The 21,428-nt window shown below is 37.3% G+C and overlaps 1 protein-coding gene and 2 pseudogenes across 4 annotated transcripts in view; 1 reads left to right on the forward strand and 2 right to left on the reverse strand.

Moving 5' to 3' along the window:
- ZNF233 (zinc finger protein 233) overlaps window positions 1-21,428 on the forward strand; it is a 75,050-nt gene that overhangs the window by 40,469 nt on the left and 13,153 nt on the right. The gene's annotated exons all lie outside the window — the stretch shown is intronic.
- LOC130838638 (ATP synthase subunit a-like) lies at window positions 8,616-9,650 on the reverse strand (annotated as a pseudogene).
- LOC130838118 (cytochrome c oxidase subunit 2-like) lies at window positions 9,899-10,581 on the reverse strand (annotated as a pseudogene).

Genomic DNA, 21,428 nt, shown 5'->3' on the forward strand with positions numbered 1-21,428 from the left:
GCATACTTTCTCTATGTGCTTTCCCCAGTTGTGGCAAGCTGGGGCTACTCTTTGTTGTGGTGCACAGGCTTCTCATTGTGGTGACTTCTCTTGTTGCAGAGCATGAGCTCTAGGTGCATGGGCTTCAATAGTTGTGGTGTGTGGGCTCAGTAGTTGTGACACATGGGCATAGTTGCTCTGTGGCATGTGGGATCTTCCCGGACCAGGGATTGAATCCATGTCCCCTGCATTGGCAGGCGGATTCTTAACCACTGTGCCACCAGGGAAGTCCCTTCCTACCTACTTTATATTTCATGTGTTCTTCATTCCTTTTTTCCTGCTTTCTGTTGGCTTGAGTATTTTTTTGATTTCATTTTGTCTCCATTATTGACTTATTAGCTATAGCCTTTCATTTTGCTTTTATACTTTTTTATAATATACAATTTACAACATAATCTACCTTAAAGGAATACTATATTGCTTAAAGCACAATGCCAGATCATTACAACTGTACACTTATAGTTTCTCCCTTCTGTCCTTTGTGCTATCATTATACATTTTACCCTACATATGTAATTTCAAAAAATATTTGTGCTTCAAACAGTCAATTCATTTCTTCAAAGTTTACTTAAAATGATCATACAATAAAAATGACCTTTTTAATTTTGGTGTTTAATTCTGTGAATTTTAACACATGTATAGATTTGTGTAACCATTATCGTACTGAGGATACAAAATGGTTCCTTCACACCAAAAAACATCCTTATGCTGTCTCTTTATAGCCACTCCTCACCACATTAATAACCCCTTAAAACCAATGATATGCTCTCTATCACTATGGTATTGTTTTTTAGGGAATGCCATATAAATGAAATCATATAGTACCTTATGTTATGTGACTGGTTGGTTCCTTTTTGTCGCTGAGTGGTATTCCATCGTGTGGATGTACTGCAGTTTGTTTATCCATTCACCCATTGAAGGGCATTTGGGTTATTTCCATTTATTGACAATTACGAATAATGCTGGTATAAACATTCACGTACAGGTTTTAGTATGAGCATAAGTTTTCATTTCTCTAGGGAAGACTGCTGAGAAGAGTACTCAAGAGTATTTTTAATGTTATAAATTTTCAAATTGTTTTCCACCAAAGTGTCTGTACCCTTTTGCATCTCCCCCTCTCTCCCCAGCAATATATGAGAGTTCTAGTTGCTCTGGGACCTCATGACAACTTGATATTGTTCCTATTTTTTATTTAAGGCATTCTAATAGGTGTGTAGTGGAGTCTGATTGTGGTTTAATTTGTAATGTCCTTAATTGCTAATGATGTATGTATTTTCATGTGCTACTTGTCATCATTATATCTGCTTTGGGGAAGTGTACATTGATGTCTTTTGCCAATTTTCAGTTGGGTTGTTTTACTGTTGAGTTTTAAAGTTCTTTATTATGGTGAGAAGATTTTTTTTGAATATGTGGTTTGCAAATATTTTCTTCCTGTCTATAGCTCATCTCTTTCATTCTCTTAACATTTTACATAAGTTTTAAAATTTGATAAGGTCCAGTTTATTAATGTGTTTTTGTGTGGATTGCACTTTTGGTGTCCAGTCTAAGAACTCTTTGCTTAACCTCAAGTTTTCTTTCTATATTTTTTTCTTCATCTTAAAAAAGTTTTTTTATTGGAGTAGAGTTGATTTACAGTGTTGTTAGTTTCAGGTGTACAGCAAAATGAATCAGTTATACATATATATCCTCTTCTGTCTAAATTTTTATAGTTTTGCATTTTGTAGTCAGATCTATAAATAATTGCTAATTTTTGCATAAGGTGTATGTTTAGGTTAAGGCTGATTTCATTTTGCACACAGAGGGTCAGTTGTTCAAATACCATTTGTTGAAAGAATGTCCTTCCTTTTGCATCTTTGTCAAAGTCAATTTGCCATATTTACATGCATACATTTCTGGATTTTCTATTTGCCAATAGTCTGTGTCTGTGCCTTCACTATCACCATATTCTTGATTACTGTAGCTTTAGAGTATCTCTCAACATCAGGTAGTATGATTCTTCCAATTCTTCTTTTAAAATAAAATTTTGGTCTGTGTAAGTTCCTTTGCTTTTCTATATAAATTTTAGAATGAACTAGTCTATATCTACAAAAATGCTGCTAGAACTTTGACTAATATTGCATTAAATCTGTAAATCAATTTGGGGATAATTGACATTTACTGTGTTGAGTATTCTAATTCATGAACACTGTATATCTCTTCTATTATTTAGCTGTTCTTTGGTTTTGTTGTATCAATACTTTGTAATGTTGGCACACAAATTCTCTATGTGTTGTTAGATTTATACCTAAGCATTTCATTCTTTGGAGAGATTGTAAATGGCATTGTTTTTAAATTTTGTATATTGCTAGGGCATGGAAATACTATACATTGCTAGGGTATTAAAATTGTACATTGGCAGGATAATGAAATATGATTGTGTGTGGGGGGGTATTGGCTTTATATTGAATGGCCTTGATAAACTACTTAAAATTCTAGGTATTTGTAGAATCCTTAGAATTTTCTTGGGTAGATAATTATTTCTTCCTTTCCAATCTGTATACCTTTTTTGTCTTGCTTTGGTGCACTGGCTAAGACTCCCAGTACAGTTTTGAATAGAAGTGGTGAGAGTGGACATCCTTGTTTTGTTCCCAGTCACATGGGGAAAGGATTCAGTCTTTATTAAGTATGATGTCACCTGCTGGTTTTTGCTAGCTGCCTTTTATCTAGTTGAGGAATTTCCCTTCTTTCCTTAGTTTGCGGAGAGCTTTTCTCATTACTGGATGTTTTATTTTGTCAAATGCCTTTTCTGTGTCAATTGAAATGATATGATAAAGTGTTTTTTCTTCCTGAGAGCAATATTGGAAAGCTTTTTTGAAAAGGATCAGATAGTAAACATTTTAGGCTTTGTGGGCCTAGAGGCAAAATTTAAGATATTATGTAAACACAAATAACAAAATCCTTGCCATAACGCTATTTGCCTGGGTGGTCTTCCCAGGGGTGGGCACACTTTTCTTGTGTCTAGTTGTTGAAGATGCTCTTAGGATGTAGAGCATCTGGCCTGAGGAGGAGGGGCCTGATGGGCTGAGTCTTTTTTTTTTTTTTTTTTTTTTGCTGTTTTGGGACTTAATTGCTGTACATGGGCTTTCTCTAGTTGCAGCGAGCAGGGGCTGCTCTTCATTGCGGTGTGTGGGCTTCTTATTGCGGTGGCTTCTCTTGTTGTGGAGCACGGGCGCTAGGCATCTGGCTTCAGTAGTTGCAGCACATGGGCTCAGTAGTTGTGGCTTGTGGGCTCTATTGCGCGGGTCAGTAATTGTGGTACACGGGCTTAGTTGCTCTGAGGCATGTGCGATCTTCCCAGACCAGGGCTTGAACCCGTGTCCCTTGCATTGGCAGGCGGATTCTTAAGCACTGCACCACCAGGGAATTGCCCGAGACGGTATTCTTTACATATGACGAGTATTTGTCACTTTTGTGAATACTGGTGCTTGTTATTGTAATTGGTATTGTTAATATGAATAGTGTAACTAGTGCAAAAGAGGAAAATAGGTTTATTACTTTTATTTGGAGTTGCACCAGTTTTTTGGTTCCTAAGACCAACGGATAACTACGATCCTTTAAAAGCTTGAGAAAGCCATGCTGTTAGACACGGGGGCATGAATTAGCAGTTCTTGCATACTTTCTCAGTAAATAAGTTTTAATCTTCTATTACTAGATTCTCAATCTTGTTTTTTTTAAAACTATATTTATAATATTGGGGTCCTATGATGATTTGAGGGTAAGAGGGGTAAGATGTGGAGGGCCATGAGGGTATTTTCTCATGTAAAAGAGGGTGTGATATTATTAATATGGTGTGTGTATTTACCGCACTGTTATGATTAGTATGTATAGGGAATACAAGGCGGTAATTATAATGTTAGTTCCTATTAAAACACTAGTGACATTTGATCACAAGAGGGATGCTATAACTACAAATAATTTTCCAATTAGATTGATGGTTGGGGGTAGAGCCGGGTTTGTTAGGCTTGCCGGTAGTCATCAGGTGGCTATTAGCAGGAGGAAAGTTTGTAAACCTCGGGCTAAAATTATTGCTCGGCTGTGAACTCACTCGTAGTTTGAGTTTGCTAAGCAGAATAATATAGATGATGTGAGGCTGTGGGCGATTATTGAAGTGGTAGCCCCTGTATAACTTGAAGGTGTTTGGGTAAGAATGGCTACAATAACAAGTGCCACGTGACTGACAGAAGAGTATGCAATGAGTGATTTTAGGTCTGTCTGATGTAGACAGATGGAACTTGTTATGATTATTCCTCATAAGGAGAGCATGAGAAAAGGATATGCTATAAATTCTTTTTTTGATTTTTTAAGTTTTTTAAAGAAGAGGATGAATATTTACTGTATTTCTCATCTCTCACTTTTCTGTATACATTTTCTTTTTCTCTTGATATGCTATAAATTCTGTTAGTGGGTTTAGTATAGCTGTGATACGTACTATGCCGTAACCCCCAAGTTTTAGTAACACAGCTGCAACGACTATTGAACCTGCAATGGGAGCCTCTACATGTGCTTTAGGTAATCAAAGGTGAAGGCCGTAGAGGGGTATTTTTTTTTAAGCTCTTTATTGGAATATAATTGCTTTATGCTGTTGTGCCAGTTTTTGCTGTACAACAGAGTGAATCAACTGTATTTATACATATATCCCCATATCCCATCCCTCCCGCGACTCCCTCCCACCCTCCCTATCCAAGCCCTCTAAGTCATCACCCATCATAGAGTTGATCTCCCTGTGTTATGCAGGGAGGTCATATAGCTATTCCCGCTAGCTCTTTATTTTACAGTTGGTAGTGTATATATGTCAATGCTACTCTCTCACTTCGTCCCAGCTTCCCCTTTGCCCCCATCCTGTGTCCATCTGTATCTTTATTTTTGCCCTGTCACTGGTTTCATCAGTACCATTTTTTTTAGATTCCATATATATGAGTTAGCATATGGTATTTGTTTTTCTCTTTCTGGCTTCCTTCACTCTGTATGACAGACTCTAGGTCCATCCACCTCACTACAAATAATTCAATTTCATTCCTTTTTATGGCTGAGTAATATTCCAGTGTATATATATGCCACATCTTCATCCATTCATCTGTTGATGGGCATTTAGGTAGAGGGGTGTTTTTACCATAAAAGCTATTATGCATGTGCTGATCATATCAAAATGTTGGATCAAGAGTTTCGTATTGCTTGAGCTCAGTACTGGAGCAGTAAGAGATTTAGGGGGACTTCCTTGGTGGAGCAGTGGTTGAGAATCCACCTGCCAATGCAGGGGACACAGATTCCATCCCTAGTCCAGGAAGATCCCACATGCCGCAGGACAACTAAACCAGTGCCTCACAACTACTGAGCCCATGCACCACAACTACTGAAGCCTGTGCATGCCTAGAGCCCATGCTCCACAACAAGAGAAGCCACCACAATGAGAAGCCCACACACTGCAACAAAGAGTAGCCCCCACTTGTCACAACTAGAGAAAGCCTGTGCACAGCAATGAAGACCCAAAGCAGCCAAAACAAATAAAAATTTTTTAAAAATTCAGGGAGCCTATGATATTTTGGATATATACTAGTGCCACTAGAAGTGGGAGAGATCCAACTAATGTGTAGAATAAAAAAATGGAGCCCTGCATCAAGGCTTTCTGATTACCTCGTCAGGTGATGACAGTGAGTGTTGGAACTCGTGTGGCTTCAAATAGAATGTAGAACAGGATAATTCAGCAGTAAAGGTTATAATTTAAAAATTTGTCATATAATTAGCACGGTGATATAAAATTTTTTTCAGGTCAGTGATTCTTTGAATGGGTGAGATTGACAGACTATTAAGATTAATGGCAGAAGTCATATTGTTAAAATCAATAGCAGTGTTGATAAAGAATTGAAGAACCCTAGTGAAAAATTGAGGCTGTTGTCATTAATTTGATTAAGAAGGAATAGGTTCGTGAGGCTAATTAATAGGCTGTGTGTTGTAGCATTAATTCAAATATGCTGCTTTTTGATAGTCAGGTCGGGGTATTAGTATGATTGTAGGGACGGTGGATTTTATTTATTTTTAAAATTTTATTTTTGGCTGCGTTGGGTCTTCGTTGCTGCACACGGGCTTTCTCTAGTTGCGGCAAGCAGGGCTGCTCTTCATTGCGGTGTCTTCTCTTGTTGCAGAGCACGGGCTCTAGGCACACGGGCTTCACTAGTTGTGGCATATGGGCTCAGTGGTTGTGGCGCACGGGTGTAGTTGCTCTGTGGCGTGTGGGATCTTCCCGGACCAGGGATCGAACCCATGTCCCCTGCATTGGCAGGTAGATTCTTAACCACTGCGCCACCAGGGAAGTCCCTTCCTGTCTACTTTATATTTCATGTGTCCTTCATTCCTTTTTTCCTGCCTTCTGTTGGCTTATTTTTATGATTCCCTTTTATCTCCATTATTGACTTATTAGCTATAGCCCTTCATTTTGCTTTTATACTTTTTTACAATATACCATTTACAAGAACATAATCTACCTTAAAGAAATACTTAAAGGAAGTCCCAGGGATGGTGGATTTTAGCATCGGAGAAGGTTAAGATTGTGTATGTAGTCAGTGCCATACGTGTTTGATACTATCACTAGCAGGGATAATGAGTGCAGCCTCACCAGCTGCAGACGCTAATAGGACGACTGGTCTTCTGCTGGCCGGGGCGAAGTGTTTATTTAGGATCCTTAGGGTCGCCATGCTAAATAGCGATGATATTATGCCTTCTAGGCCTAATAGCGATGGTATTAGGTGAGATCGGTATATTAGCAGTCCTATAAGAGATACTGTCAATGCTATAATGACATTTATATATAATAAAGGCAGTTGGTAATTACGAGTTGAATCATAATCTAATGGGTCGAAATCATTTGTTTCATTTTAAACTAAATACCATATTCTGTTCATTCTAATCCTTTTGGGTTCATTCATAAGCTAGGCTGTTTCTTAACAGTGAGATTAGGGCTATGGTGAGTATAGTTTTTAGATTATTTGTTTGGGTTGCTCAGGGGGAGGGGCAGTAAGAGGGCAATTTCTAGGTCGAAGAGAAGAAACGTAATAGCTACTAAGAATTTCATAGAAAAAGGCAAGCAAGCTGACCCTATAGGGTCAAATCCGCACTCATAGGGACTTGCTTTTTCTGTATAGATGTTTAACTGGGGGAGTCAGAAAGCGATAAAGACAAGTAATGAGGCTAATGTTATGTTTGTTAACAGTGTTAATATTAGATTTATTCTTTTTCATGTTATACTGAAACTGATTTTTCGTGTTATACTAAAAGAATTATGAGTCTCACCTATAAATAGAATGTAAAGGAATAGTCATACTACAGCTACAAAATGTCAATACCAAGCAGCGGCTTCAAAGCTGAAGTGGTGGTTGGATGTAAAGTGATTTTTTAAAATTAATTAATTAATTTTTTATTGGCTGCTTTGGGTCTTCAATGCTGTGTGCAGGCTTTCTCTAGTTGTGACAAGTGGGGGCTACTCTTTGTTGTGGTACGTGGGCTTCTCATTGCAGTGGCTTCTCGTGGAGCACAGGCTCTAGGCGTGTGGGTTTCAATAGTTGCAGCATGTGGGCTCAGTAGTTGTGGTGTATGGGCTTAGTTGCTCCACAGCGTGTGGGATCTTCCCAGGCCAGGGATCAAACTCGTGTCCCCTGCACTGGCAGGCGGATTCTTAACCACTGCACCACCAGGGCAGTCCCTAAAGTGATATTTTAATTGACATAAGAAACAAACAATAAGGAAAGTAGATCTGATAACTACATGTAGTCTGTGGCATCCTGTGGCTATAAAGAAAGTCAATCAGCGTGGGGGGAATGAATTGGAAGATTGGGATTGGCATATATACATTACTAATAAGAAAAAAATATCAAATTGTACACTTTAAATATATGCAGTTTATTGTATGTCAACTATATCTCAATAAAAGTTCTCAAAGATAAACTGAGATCATATTTGTTAAAAAGACTCATACATTAAAAAAAAAAGTTCTTAAAGAAAAAAAAGAAAGTTGGTCCATATACCCGGTCAGAAATTGTAAAAGATGTTTCATCATATTCTGAGGCTTGTAAGAGTGTAAAATATACACCTAGGGCAGTGGTAATAAAAAGGGCTTGGAGTATGTGTTTACAGTTGCCTTCTTTGAGGCTGTGCTGGGCTCAAGTAATAGATATACCAGAGGCTAGCAGTACAGAAGTATTGAGGAGTGGTACTTCTAATGGGTATAAGGGACTGATGCCTGTTGGTGGTCAGCATCTGCATAGTTCAAGTGTAGGGGATGAGGCTTGAGTGATAAAAGGCTCAAAAGAAGCCGGTAAAAAAAGAGAACTTCTGAAATAATAAATAAGACTATTCTGTGTTGAAGCCCTTTTTGAACAGTTGGTGTGTGGTGGCCTTGGAAACTGCTTTCTCCGATGATATCTTGTCGGGTATATTGTTAGAGTATTAGTCAATAGACGTAATGGCCATAGTATTATTGAGTTTGAAATGAAATCATGTGATTAGACCTGATGTCATTAGAAGGGCTGAAAGGGCTCCTGTAAGGGGTCAGGGACTGGGGTCTACTGTGTGGTATGCATGGGTTCGGTGGGTCATCATGTATTATCGTGTAGGTAAAGGCTTACTGGGAGAGTACATACATCAGCTTGGATTATAGCAACGGCAAATTCGAGAATAGTAAGTAAGATGAGGATGACAGATGTGATAAGCGTCGGCACTGCTATGGCCTTTATCAGTGCTAGAGCTGCTCCTCCAATTAGTTGAGTTAGTAAGTGTCCTGTTGTCACATTGGCTGTTAGTCGTACGGCTAATGCTGTTGAATAAACAAGCTAATAGTCTCGATAATTACTAGTACAGGGATTAGGGGAGTGGGTGTTCCTTGAAGTGAAAAGCGAGTGAGGGATGCTTTTGTCTTATCACGAAAGCCTGTAATTATGGCCCCCCGCTCATAAAGGAATCACCATTCCTAGGTTTATTGAGAGTTGTGGGTGGAAACGAGTGCGGTAATAATCCTAGGTTTGTTGATCCAATAAATAAAATGAGTGATATTAGTATTAATGCTCAAGTTTGTCCTTTGTAGTTATGAATGTTTATTATTTGATGTGAGTTGGACTAGTCACAGTTGAACAGAAACCATGCAATTATTGATTAGTCAATTTGATGTTGGAAATAAAATACTTGGGAATATAATAATTAAGGTGACTATGGGGGGCTTCCCTGGTAGTGCAGTGGTTGAGAATCCACCTGCCAATGCAGGGGACATGGGTTCGAGCCCTGATCCGGGGAAGATTCCATATGCCTCAGAGCAACTAAGCCCGTGTGCCACAACTACTGAGGCTGTGTGCCACAACTACTGAAGCCTGCGTGCCTAGAGCCTGTGTTCCACAAGAGAAGCTACTGCAATAAGAAGCTCGCACACCACAATAAAGAGTAGCCCTTGCTCGCTGCAACTAGAAAAAGCCGGTGCGCAGCAATGAGGACACAACACAGCTAATAAATAAAAAATTAATTAACTTAAAGATGACTGCAGGGAGGCCTATTATTGTTGGGGTAATGAAAGAGGCAAATAGATTTTCGTTCATTTTGTTTCTCGGGGGTATATTGTTTTTGTGCCTTAGCAGACACTGATTCTGGGTTTGAATAATAAGTGTGCTTTGAGATTTTTAGTTGAAATGTAATAAACAGGGTTAGAAATATAGATAGAATAGTAATAAATCATGTTAATGTGTCTAATTGTGGCATATCATTAAGGAGAATTTAAATTCCCAATCTTTAACTTAAAAGGTTAATACTACTTAGCTTCTTAATGAATTTATAGTATTAATGCGGATTATTTTTCAAAATATTTTAATCGTGCTAGTTCAAGGAGAATAAGCATAAAGCTATGATTTGACCCACAAATTTCTGAACATTGTCCATAACATAGAGCTGGTCGTGTTGATGTTAGAGTTGTCTGATTTAAGCGTCCTGGGATTGCATCTGTTTTTAGGCCTAGGGAAGGCACGGCTCATGAGTGCAACATATCTCCTGAGATTAATATTCAGATTGTTATTTCTATAGGTAATACAACTCAGTTGTCTACTTCCAATAATTGTAATTCTCCAGATTGTAGGTCTGATGTTGGGATTATATAGGAATCAAAATTTAGATCCTTACAGTCCATGTAGTCATAGCTTCAGTACCACTGGTGTCCTGTAGTTTTTACAGTGAGGGAGGGGTTATTAATTTCATGCATCATATAAAGGATTCCTAATGATGGCAGGGGAATTAGAATCAGGATGATGGCTCGTAGGATTGTTCAGATGGTTGCTACTTCTTGTGCATCTATTGTGCTAGTGTGTGTTAGCTTAGCAGTCAGTATTAATGTGTGGTATAGAGGACTAGGGAGCTGATTAAAAAGACAATTATTAGTGTAGGATGATCATGAAAGTGTAATAATTCTTCTATAACGGGTGATGCTGCATCTTGAAATCCTGGGATATGGAAGGGATATGCTATGGAGATATATAACATTTTCACCTGTAACTCAACTTTGACAAAGTTATATAAATTTTTACTAATATCTCATTCATAGAGAAAGACATAATGGTTATGATGTTGGCTTGAAACCAGTAGAATAGGGTTCAGTTCCTTCCTTTCTTAGTTTTTTTAGGTTAATGTAAGTGGGCTCTTCGAATGTATGATGTGGTGAAGGACATTATTTAATCATTCTAAGTTTGTAGTAGTTAGCTCTACTGTTAAGACCTCCCATTTTGATGCGAATGCCTCTCAGACAATAAAGATTATTAATATTACTGCTGTTAACGACATAAATGAGCCTACTGATGAGCTAGTGTTTCACGTTGTGTAGGCATCCGGGTGGTTGGAATACCGCTGAGGTATTCCAGATAGACCTAAGAAATGTTGTAGGAAGAAGGTTATATTAACGCCTATAAACATAATTACAAAATGGATTTTTGCCCATGTTGAATTGAGTGTATATCCTGAGAACAGTGGGAATCTGTGTACGAAGCCTCTTGCAATAATAGCCCATACAGCTCCTATTGAAAGTGCTGTGAAAATCAACATCGGACAAGGCCACTTTGTTACCATGATACATCAAGGCAAAAACAAGACCATGCGGCAGTCATGTTTCAACATGATTATACAACAAAAATGACCAACCAGCCCCCTCTCCTGGCTGATCTGAGTGACTGCCGCTTTAAAAAACAAAACAAAACAAAACAATAATGCCTTTAGCCTTGGTCTTCTTTTCGCTCCTTCTATTGATGCAGGAGATTTACTAATTATACCCAACCATAGGAATATGTCCTTTGGGTCTAAGTCCAGATTTTTTCTACATCTAAACTTTCTTCCTTCTTCTTGCGAAAAGAACATTATTAACCTTTTACAGTACAATTGCATATTGTCTGAAGTTGGATCCTTCTTTTTTTTTGCTGTTCCACTTCCTCTTTATCCACCCCACCCCTTGTGAAACTTTTGCGATTTATTATCAAAGAAATCAGGTTTTTTGTTTGTTTTTTTGTTTTTGGCCACGCCAGACAGCATGAGGGATCTTAGTTCCCCAACCAGGAATCGAACCCGTGTCCCCTGCAGTGGGAGTACAGAATCCTAACCATTGGACCACCAGGGAAGTCCCCAAAACCACTCAGTTGTTGTTCACACACTCTAGTCAAGATACACTGTCAAAATGGTTTAAAAGAAAGAAATGTGATTAAACTGCAAGTTATTACATATGTACCGAAGGAATATAGCTTGGGTCTTTTTATGTAGTGACTAAGTTAATTCATGCCCAGATTAATATAGGTTCCTTTTTCTGTAACCAAATTATTCTGTTAAACTCTCCGTTAACAGTCAGTAGTGTCCTGCTATCCTTGGGTGAAGGGTTTTATAAATATCAATTAGATCAAGGTAGTTGATGTTGTTAACATATGTCTTCACTGATTTCGTCTAGTTGTACTAACAGTTTCTGGGAGAGAGGTTAAAATCTTTACCTCTGGTGGATTTTCTTATTTTTTCCCTTTAGTTTTATAAGTTTTGCTTCATGTATTTTAAAACTTTGTGATTTGTCCCATAAACATTTAAAAATTATGTTACTGATGTATTAACCTTTTTATCATTGAAAAATTTCCTGTTTTAGCTCTGTAGGAGCCTTTGTAAAGAAATCTACTTTAATATTAATATAACTGCTCCAGCCTTCTTATGCTTAAAGTCATATGGACTCTTGCATCTGTGTACTTTCAACCCATCTGGCTCTTGATGTTTAAGGTACATTTCTCAGAGAGAGCATATAGTTAGTTTTTAATCCATTCATCCTTGCCTTTGGGTAGTTAAGATTTAATATAATTATTTATGTGGTTATATTTAGGGCTACTATTTTACTATTTATGTTTTTCCCTCTTGGTTTTTGTTCCTCTGTTTTTCCTTTCCTGCTCTCTTTTGGACTAATTAAGTTATCTTTAAGCATTCCATTTTATTTATCTGGTGGCTTTTTGGCTGTACCGCTGCATCGTTTAACAGTTGTTTTAGTGATTACAGTGTTCTTCATAACTTTTCACAGAGTTAATATTGTATCATTTTATGTAAAGCGAATAATGTATTTCTATACGTATTGCATCAACATACGTTATATATTTTGCATCATCAGTCATATGTATATTAGTAAGAGAAGAAAAAATATAGTATCTACATATTTACCATTTCTGTCCTCCTCCCTTACTTCCTGGAGATCCATGTTTCCAGTGTCATTTCTGATCATCCTGAAAAACTCCTTGAGCGTTTATTATGGTGCAGTTCTGCTGGCAGTGAATTCTCTGTTTGCCTTTATTTGACGATATCTTTTTTTTATTCTTTTTCTTTGAAGATAGGATTGGTTTGATTTTTTTTTTTCTTGCAGCTGTTTAAAGATATTGCTCCTCTTTTTTCTGCCCTAGATTTTTTTTCTGATGCAGCTTTTTTTTTTTTTTTCAAGTGTCAGCTATCATTTGAATCATTGTTTCCCGCTGCAATGTCATTTTTCTTTAGCTGCTTTCATGATTTGACTTTCATCCTTGGTTCTCATCAGTTTGACTACAATGTATATAGGTCTGTTTTTCCTATCTGGGGCACACGGAGCTTCTTTTTTAAAGTTTACTGAAGTATAGTTGATTTACAGTGTTGCGTTAATTTCTGCTGTATAGCAAGTGATTCAGTTACACATATACATATGTTCTTTTTCATACTGTTTTCCATTAGGGTTTATCATAGGATATTGAATATAGTTCCCTGTGCTCTACAGTAGGACCTTGTTGTTTATTCTATATATGAGTTTGCATATTTTAATCCCAAACTCCCAGTCCATCCTTCCCCCATCCCCTTTGCCCTTGACAACCGCAAGTTTGTCCTTCGTCTGTTTCTCTTTCATAGATAAGTTCATTTTACACTGAGCTTCTTGAATCTATAAAGTTGTCTTTCACCAAATTGGGCAAAATTTTGGTCTTTATTTTTTCAAATTTTTTCTGCCTCACTCCCCCTACCCCTCCTTCTTGGAATGTAGATACACATTATACCTTTTTATTATCCTTCAGATTTCAGAGGTTCTTCCCAATTTTTCTGTGATTTTTTTCCTCTGTGTTCTTCAGATTTGATAATTTCTACTAAGCTATCTTCAAGGCCACTGACAATTTTTTTTTTCCATTCTGCTATTTTAGTAATCTAGCTAACTTAATTCAGTTATTGTATTTTTTTTGTATTTTTTTAAAGACTGCTTTTTTAAAAAAATTAATTTATTTACTTATTTATTGGCTGCATTGGGTCTTTGTTGCCACACACAGGCTTTCTCTAGTTGCAGTGAGCTGGGGGCTACTCTTCATTGTGGTGCATGGGCTCCTCACTGTGGTGGCTTCTCTTGTTGCATAGCACGGGCTCTAGGCATGTGGGCTTCAGTGGTTGCAGCACACGGGCTCAACTGTTGTGGCTCACAGGCTCTCAAGTGCAGGCTCAGTAGTTGTGGCACACGGCTTAGTTGCTCTGTGGCTTGTGGGATGTTCCTGGAGTAGGGATCAAACCCATGTCCCCTGCATTGGCAGGCGGATTCTTAACCACTGTGCCACCTAGGAAGTCCAAGTTATTGTATTTTTAATTAGTAAAATTTGTGGGTTTTTTTAAAGAGAAGTTTTGTGTTTACAAAAAAAAAAGCAGATAGCAGAGAGTCCCCATCTACCCTCTCTCCCTGTCCTCCCTTCTCCTCACCCATTTCCCTTATTAACATCTTGCATCAGTGTGGTACACTTGTTGCAACTGATGAACCAATATTGACACATTATTAACTAAAGTCTATAGTTTACAGGACCATTCACTCTTTCCATTGTATAGGTCTGTGAGTTTTGACAAATGCATAATGTCATATATCTCCCTGTATTACAGGATCACACAGAATAGTGTCATCGCCCTAAAACCATTGTGTGTTCCTCTTTTGTTGTTGTTGTTTATTATTTATCTATCTATTGGCTGTGTTCCGGTCTTCGTTGCTGCACATGGGCTTTCTCTAGTTGCGTCGAGCAGGGGCTGCTCTTTGTTGCGGTGCGTGGGCTCCTCATTGCAGTGGCTTCTCTTGTTACGGAGCACGGGCTTTAGGCATGTGGGCTTCAGTAGCTGTGGCACATGGGCTCAATAGTTGTGGCACACGGGCTTAGTCGCTCTGTGGCACGTGGGATCTTCCTGGAGCAGGGATCGAACCTGTGTCCCCTGCACTGGCAGGCAGATTAGCAACCACTGCGCCACCAGGGAAGCCCTGTGTTCCTCTTATTCATCATCTCCTGCTTGCCTCAAATCCCTGACCTTTTTATGGTCTCTATAGTTTTGCCTTTTCCAGAATGTCATATAGTTGGAACCATACAGTATGTAGCCTTTTCAGACTGGCTTCTTTCTTAGTTAGCAAGATACATTTAAGGTTTCTTCATGTCTTTTGGTGGCCTGATAGCTCATTTCTTTTCTCATCAGATATTCTCTTGTATGTGTATAACATAGATTGTATACCCATTTGTTTATTGAAGGAACATCTTAATTGCTTCCAGTTTTTGGCAATTATGATTAAACTTGCTATAAACATTTGTGCAGGTTTTGAGTATACACAAATTTTCAACACAATTGGGTAGGTTCCTAAAAGCATGATTGCTGGACATATGGAAAGACTATGTTTAGCTTCATAAGAAACTGTCAAAGTGTTTTTCAAAATGGCTGTACCATTTTGCTTTGCCACCAGAAATGAAAAAATCATTGCTGCTGTCTCCACATTCTTAACAGCATTTGGTGTTGTCAGTTTTTGTTTTATGTAAAAAAAAATATATATATATATATATATTTTATTTTTTTATTTGGCTGTGCTGGGTCTTAGTTGTAGCATGTGGAACCTAGTTCCCTGACCAGGGATCGAACCCAAGCCCCCTGCATTGGGAGCATGGAGTCTTAGCCACTGGACCACCAGGGAAGTCCCTGTTGTCGTTTTTTTAATAGCCATTCTGATAGATGTGTAGTAGTGTCTCATTTAATTTGCAATTCCCTGATGACATGATGTAGAACATATTTTCATATGCTTATTTTCCATTTGTATATCTTCTTTGATGAAGTGTCTATTCAGATCTTTTGCCCATTTTTAATTTGGTTTGTTTGTTCTTGTTGGCTTTTAAGAGTTCCTTGTATATTTTGGACACAAATCCTTTATTAGATATGTGTTTTGCAAGCATTTTCTGAATCTGTGGTTTGTCTTTTAATAGTGTCTTCTGCAGAATGTAAGTTTTTAATTTTATAGAATTCTAACATTAATTTTTTTCTTTCATGGACGTATGGTAAGTGCTGTATCTTCTTTTGGTGCTGTATCTACAAACTCATTGCCAATCCCAAGGTCATCTAGATTTTCTCTTATCTTCTAGAAGTCTTACAGTTCTGAATTTTACATTTAAGTGTGTGACCTATTTTGATTACATTTTTGTGAAGGGTGTAAGGACTGTGTCTACATTTTTTTTTTTAATTTGTTTTTGCATGTGGTTGCCCAGTTGTTCCAGTGTCATTTGTTGAAAAGACTCTTTGTCCTTTGTCGAAGATCAGTTGGCTAGTATTTGTGAGGGTGTCTAATTCTGGGCTCTCTATTCTGTTCCACTGATCTATTTGTATATTCTTTTGCCAGTACCACACCATCTTGATCACTGTACCTTTACAGTAAGTCTATACCTTTATATACAGTCAGGCCCTTTGACATTCCTCTTTTGTTGGCTATTCTGGATCTTTTGCCTCTTCATATAAAATTTAGAATCCATGTGTCAACATTCACAAAATAACATGCTGGGATTTTGGTGGGGACTGCATTATGTCTATAGATCTAATTAGGAGAACTGATATCTTGACAATATTTAGTCTTCCTGTCCATGAACATGGAACATCTCTCCTTTTATTTAGATATTTCTTTCATCAAGGGTTTAGTTTTCCTTATATGAATCATGTATATATTTTGTTAGATTTACACCTGTTTCTCATTTTTGGAGCTAATGTAAATGGTATTTTGTTTTTTATTCAAATTCCAGTTGTTCATTGCTGGTATTTGGAAAAGCATTTGAATTTTGCATATTCTGTACCTAGCTATAATCACTTTTACCTCAAGGAGTTATTATTTTCTTGTCAATTTTTTGGTATTTTCTACATAGACTATTACATCATCTATGAACAAAGTTCCATTTCTTCCCAAACTTTCCTTATTTTATTACATTAGTTAGGACTTCCAGTACAACACTGAATAGGAATGAGGTAAGTGAATGTTCTTACCTTATCTCTGATCTTTGGGGAAAAGCATCCAGCTTCCCACCATTAAGTATTATGTTGCTGTAGGATTTTTGGTAAATGTTGTCTCTGAAGTTCGGAAAATTCTATTCCTAGTTTACTGAGTTTTTGTTACAAATGGGTGTTAGATTTTGTCGAATGCTTTTTCTGCATCTATCTATATGATCGTGTGATTTTTCTTATTTAGCCTGTTGGTGTGATGGATTACTTTAATATTCAAATATTAAACCAGCCTTGTATACCTGAAACAAATCCCACTTGATTGTGGTATAAATTCTTTTCATACATTGTTGGATTTGACTTACTAATATTTTGTTGAGGATTTTTACATCTTTGTCCATGAGAGAGGTATCTATAGGTTTCTTTTTTTCTAACATCTTTATCTGGTTTTGATATTGGGTAATACTGGCTTTGTAGAATATTCCCTCGGCTTCTATTTTCTGGTAGAAATAATACCAATTTTCTATAATTTTTTCCTTAAATGTTTGGTAACTTCACCAATCAAACTCTCTGGGCCTGGTGCACTTTTTTGTAAGGTTATTACTCACTGGTTCAATTTCTTTGATACAGGCCTATTTAGATTATCTATTTTCTTCTTGATTGTGTCTTTCAAAGAATAGGCCCATTTCATCCAAGTTATTTTCAAGTGCACTGAAACACTTCTGTCATTTTCATTTCTATGACAGTGATCTAGTAAATTTGTTAACTTAGGTTTTATTTTTTAGTTCTAGAACTTTTATTCTTTTTTGATAGTTCCAATTTCTCAGCTGAGATTTCTTATCTTTTCCTTCACAGTGAGTATATATTCCTTTACATTTTAAGCATAGTTATAATAGCTTTAAAAAACCATTATCTAATTGCAACATCTACATCATCTCAGGGCTGATATCCATTGATCTCGTTTCTCTTGAATTGGTCATGTTTTCTGTTTATTTCATCTGTCTAGTAAATTTGGATTATATCCTGGACATTGTTGAAAATATACTGAAGAAACTGGATTCCATTATGTCCCTCCAAAGAGTATTGATTTTTCTTTTCTTTCTTTTTTTTTTAAAGTATTTTTATTAGGCACTTAATTTAGCTGGACTCAAACTGAAAATTCTTTCTTTCCTATGGGTGAGAGAAATTCAGTTCTCTTGGTATTGGCTTGGTAACTTTAAGTCTCCTCTCTGCCTTATATAGTTGAAGAATCAGCCAGACTTTCGGGAAATGCTTATATACAGAATTTGGGGCTTTCCCTCTCTGGCTTGCTTCTTTCCAGGCTATCCTACACACCTCACTTTCCAGCAGCAGTTGTATAGGTCTTGAACTCTTTTGTGGTTTTCCATATGGCACTGTCCAAGATACAATCCAAAATTTTAGCAGCCCTAAACAGACTTGACTGGGACTTGCTCTCAGGGTAAAAGCCATAAAAAGCAGAAAACTGACCCTGTCATTTCCTTCTTCTAAGTGTTGACTTGTCTCCAGGATCTGCCCACTTCCGTTCACTTGTCATTGCTTTTGGATAGCTTTTAAATTAAAAAAACTTTAAAAAATATTTGGTGTAGAATTAATACTTGCTATCTGTTGGAGTTTTGGTGCAATAGGAACTTACTTGGTTGGCACATTTAAAATACTTCTCTTATTCTTATCATTCTTCATATATGGTTACTTGTTTACGTATGTGTCAATCCCAATAAGCAACGTACCGCTAAAGCAGTGTTTCCCAATTACACCATGACAGCTCATGAAATGTTTCTCAGATAACTTGTTCCAGTAATTGATCAATCTCCAAAATCTGAATTATTTTTTAAAAATCCCAAGAGTGTTGGCATTATTACTATAATAGCCCTATTCTCACCAGAACTGCAGTGTTCTTTAAGTATTGGGTTGGACAAAAAGTTCGTTACATCTTACGGAAAAACCTGAATGAACTTTTTGGCCAACCCAATAGAAGAGAAAAACTGGAGCTACTATGCTAAACTACATTTAAGTCGCAGGCTATCTGGACCACACACTATAGACAGCTTCATCCAGCATATATTCCTAACCCAAATTCTTAACTTTTGCTAGTGTCTTCAATAAGGAAAAAAAAAACACTGTTTTACTATTTCTTGCTGTTAGAGGTTGACATGAGATAGCTCTGGACAATGGGACACAAAAAGAAGCCTACTTTCCTTTCCAGACGTAGGAGCAAATACCTTGACTGGCAAAGAGGAAATGAAGAGGTAAAGGAGAGTGAAAAGGCAGTAGGAGCAATGGATTTTAGGTCGTTGTGTGTTCAGAGTTATTAAAGTGAGAACAAAGAGGGAATAAGCTGGAAAAATAAGAGTTGGTGATTACAGAGTGGAATGTTGAATTTGAGATTATAGAGGGGTTTCAGGTGACTGGTAGCGAGATGTTACCACTGGAGGCAGGGGCTGAGGTAGTTTGGAAGACGAGACCATTGGAAGCATAAGGGTCAAGGAGCTGAGAGGCCAGGGTTTTGAAAGTGGGTATATTAATCTTCAAGTAGTGTGACTAGAGGAGTGAAACTGGTTCTGGAGATAAAATCTTCAAGAAATAAGGAGGAATGAACAGATTGGTTGGTGAAAAGATTGGTAGGTGACTGTATGGAGAAGGAATGGTGGGTAGTTTGATGACATGAAAATTAATGCTGGAGAGGGCGGGGGCTGGAATTTAGGGAGAAGAGGGAGATAATGGCTGGGAAGGGGAAATGAACAAGAAAGACACCTACCCCATGTCCAAGCCTTGGTGGGACAAGGACTGTGAGAGAGAGCACAGGAGACCGTTTGAAAGAGAAAAAGAGTCCTTGGGGCGGGGGGGGGGGGGGGGGAATAACTTTCTTCATTGAAATTTCAGAGTATTTATTAAGAATGCCTCATTTGTAGGCAGAAATATATATCTAGTATGAATAACATATAAATACATATTAATAATATATATTAAAATATATTTATATTTATAAATACATATCTAGTATATTAGTAAACTGTCCAAGTCTCAAAGCAACCACATCAACTACAGGGCTCTGCTGTAAACTTTGATTCTAAATGTCTATACTCACTAGCTCTTTTTTCCCCCTTTTATTATATATCTATACACACACACATTAGTTTTAAAAATTCCTGGCATATTTCAAATATAAAGAAGAATACAAAAATGAAACAAATATCCTTTTATGAGCCACCCAGCTTTTGTAAATCCACCCAGTTTCCACCATGCATTATAATCTCTCCATTCCTGTAGTCTATCTGCTCAAAGGAATATAAGTCATTAAAGATTAATTTCACGAAGAATGTGGAACAGTGAAAAGCACTTACTGTGTATTTCCAAGGAGGTAAATAGAACACTTTAAACATCTAAGGAAATCAACACAAATGAAATCTGTTAGGGTACTGGTGGAATTCTAGTGTCACCTTAATTTAATCCACTTCCCAATGTTTGTAAATCAAAAGATGAGAGGGGTGGGAACCTGAAAGAATATAAAAAAGAATCTAGCTTTATTTCAAATGAATCGCATAATTGGGTTGAATGGGGATAAAAAGAACTAGGTTAAGTAACTTCTAAACAGAGTACTTCATCTCTATATATTTGATCTAAAGAGAAAAAGAGCTGTAAAAAAATTCCTGAACGCAACCAGGTATGTTCTACAGTGATACTGTTTAGCAACTCTAAAGCTACTTGCTGTGTATTGAAGGACTGAACAAATGAGTAAACAGACTGACAGCTGGAAGCCTATTTCTGACTATTAGGGAAAGATGTATGGACTAGGGAAAGACTCGAAAGAAATACTTACTTGAAATGGAAGGTATCAGTATTTTACACACACTTATACATGAAGGACTACTATCCCAGTAACAATGAGAACAATAAGTGGTTTCCCCACTCAAAGGATTCAGGGCTCTACAGAATCTGTGGCTGCAGCAGACAATATACAAGATAAACCCAATATCTTATTGTACCAGAAAACAAGGGTTTATGCTGATAGACATGGGGGAGAAGGAAAAGCTCTTCATACAGTGGAAAGCCAATTGCTAAATATGAGGGATGATGGAGTAAGAAAGTCATCCTTCTGCCATCATCACGGTAATAACGGATTCAGAGAAGAATATCCAAGAACACTGAGCCTAGTAGGTGAAGGTTATAAAGAGGTAGTTATTACATAGTCCCAAAGATTTCCCCACAAATTAGTTATTAACTTAAAAGGCAAACAGCAACTTTACAGTGGAGAAATCTAGTAGTTATTGGTGTATCCAAGTGATCAAAGTCACCATCACCAGTGAAACAAATACATCCTGTTTCCTGCTCTAATGCCCTGAGAATTATGCATCATCATGGAACACTCATGCCGCAAACAGTTAACTTGAATCTAATCACGAGGAGTCAAACCCCCCATTTAGGGACATCCTACAAATAAACAGCCTGTGTTCCTCAAAATTATGGTTTCATGGAAGACAAAGAAAGGCAATGGAACAGATTTAGAGACTAAAGAAACACACCTTAAGAGTAGATCCTGAAATAGGAAAAAAAAAAAAAAAGCTACAAATATAGGGACAGCTGTATAATTT

This window comes from Hippopotamus amphibius, chromosome 16 (assembly GCF_030028045.1).
Source record: "Hippopotamus amphibius kiboko isolate mHipAmp2 chromosome 16, mHipAmp2.hap2, whole genome shotgun sequence".
Classification (NCBI taxonomy): Eukaryota; Metazoa; Chordata; class Mammalia; order Artiodactyla; family Hippopotamidae; genus Hippopotamus; species Hippopotamus amphibius.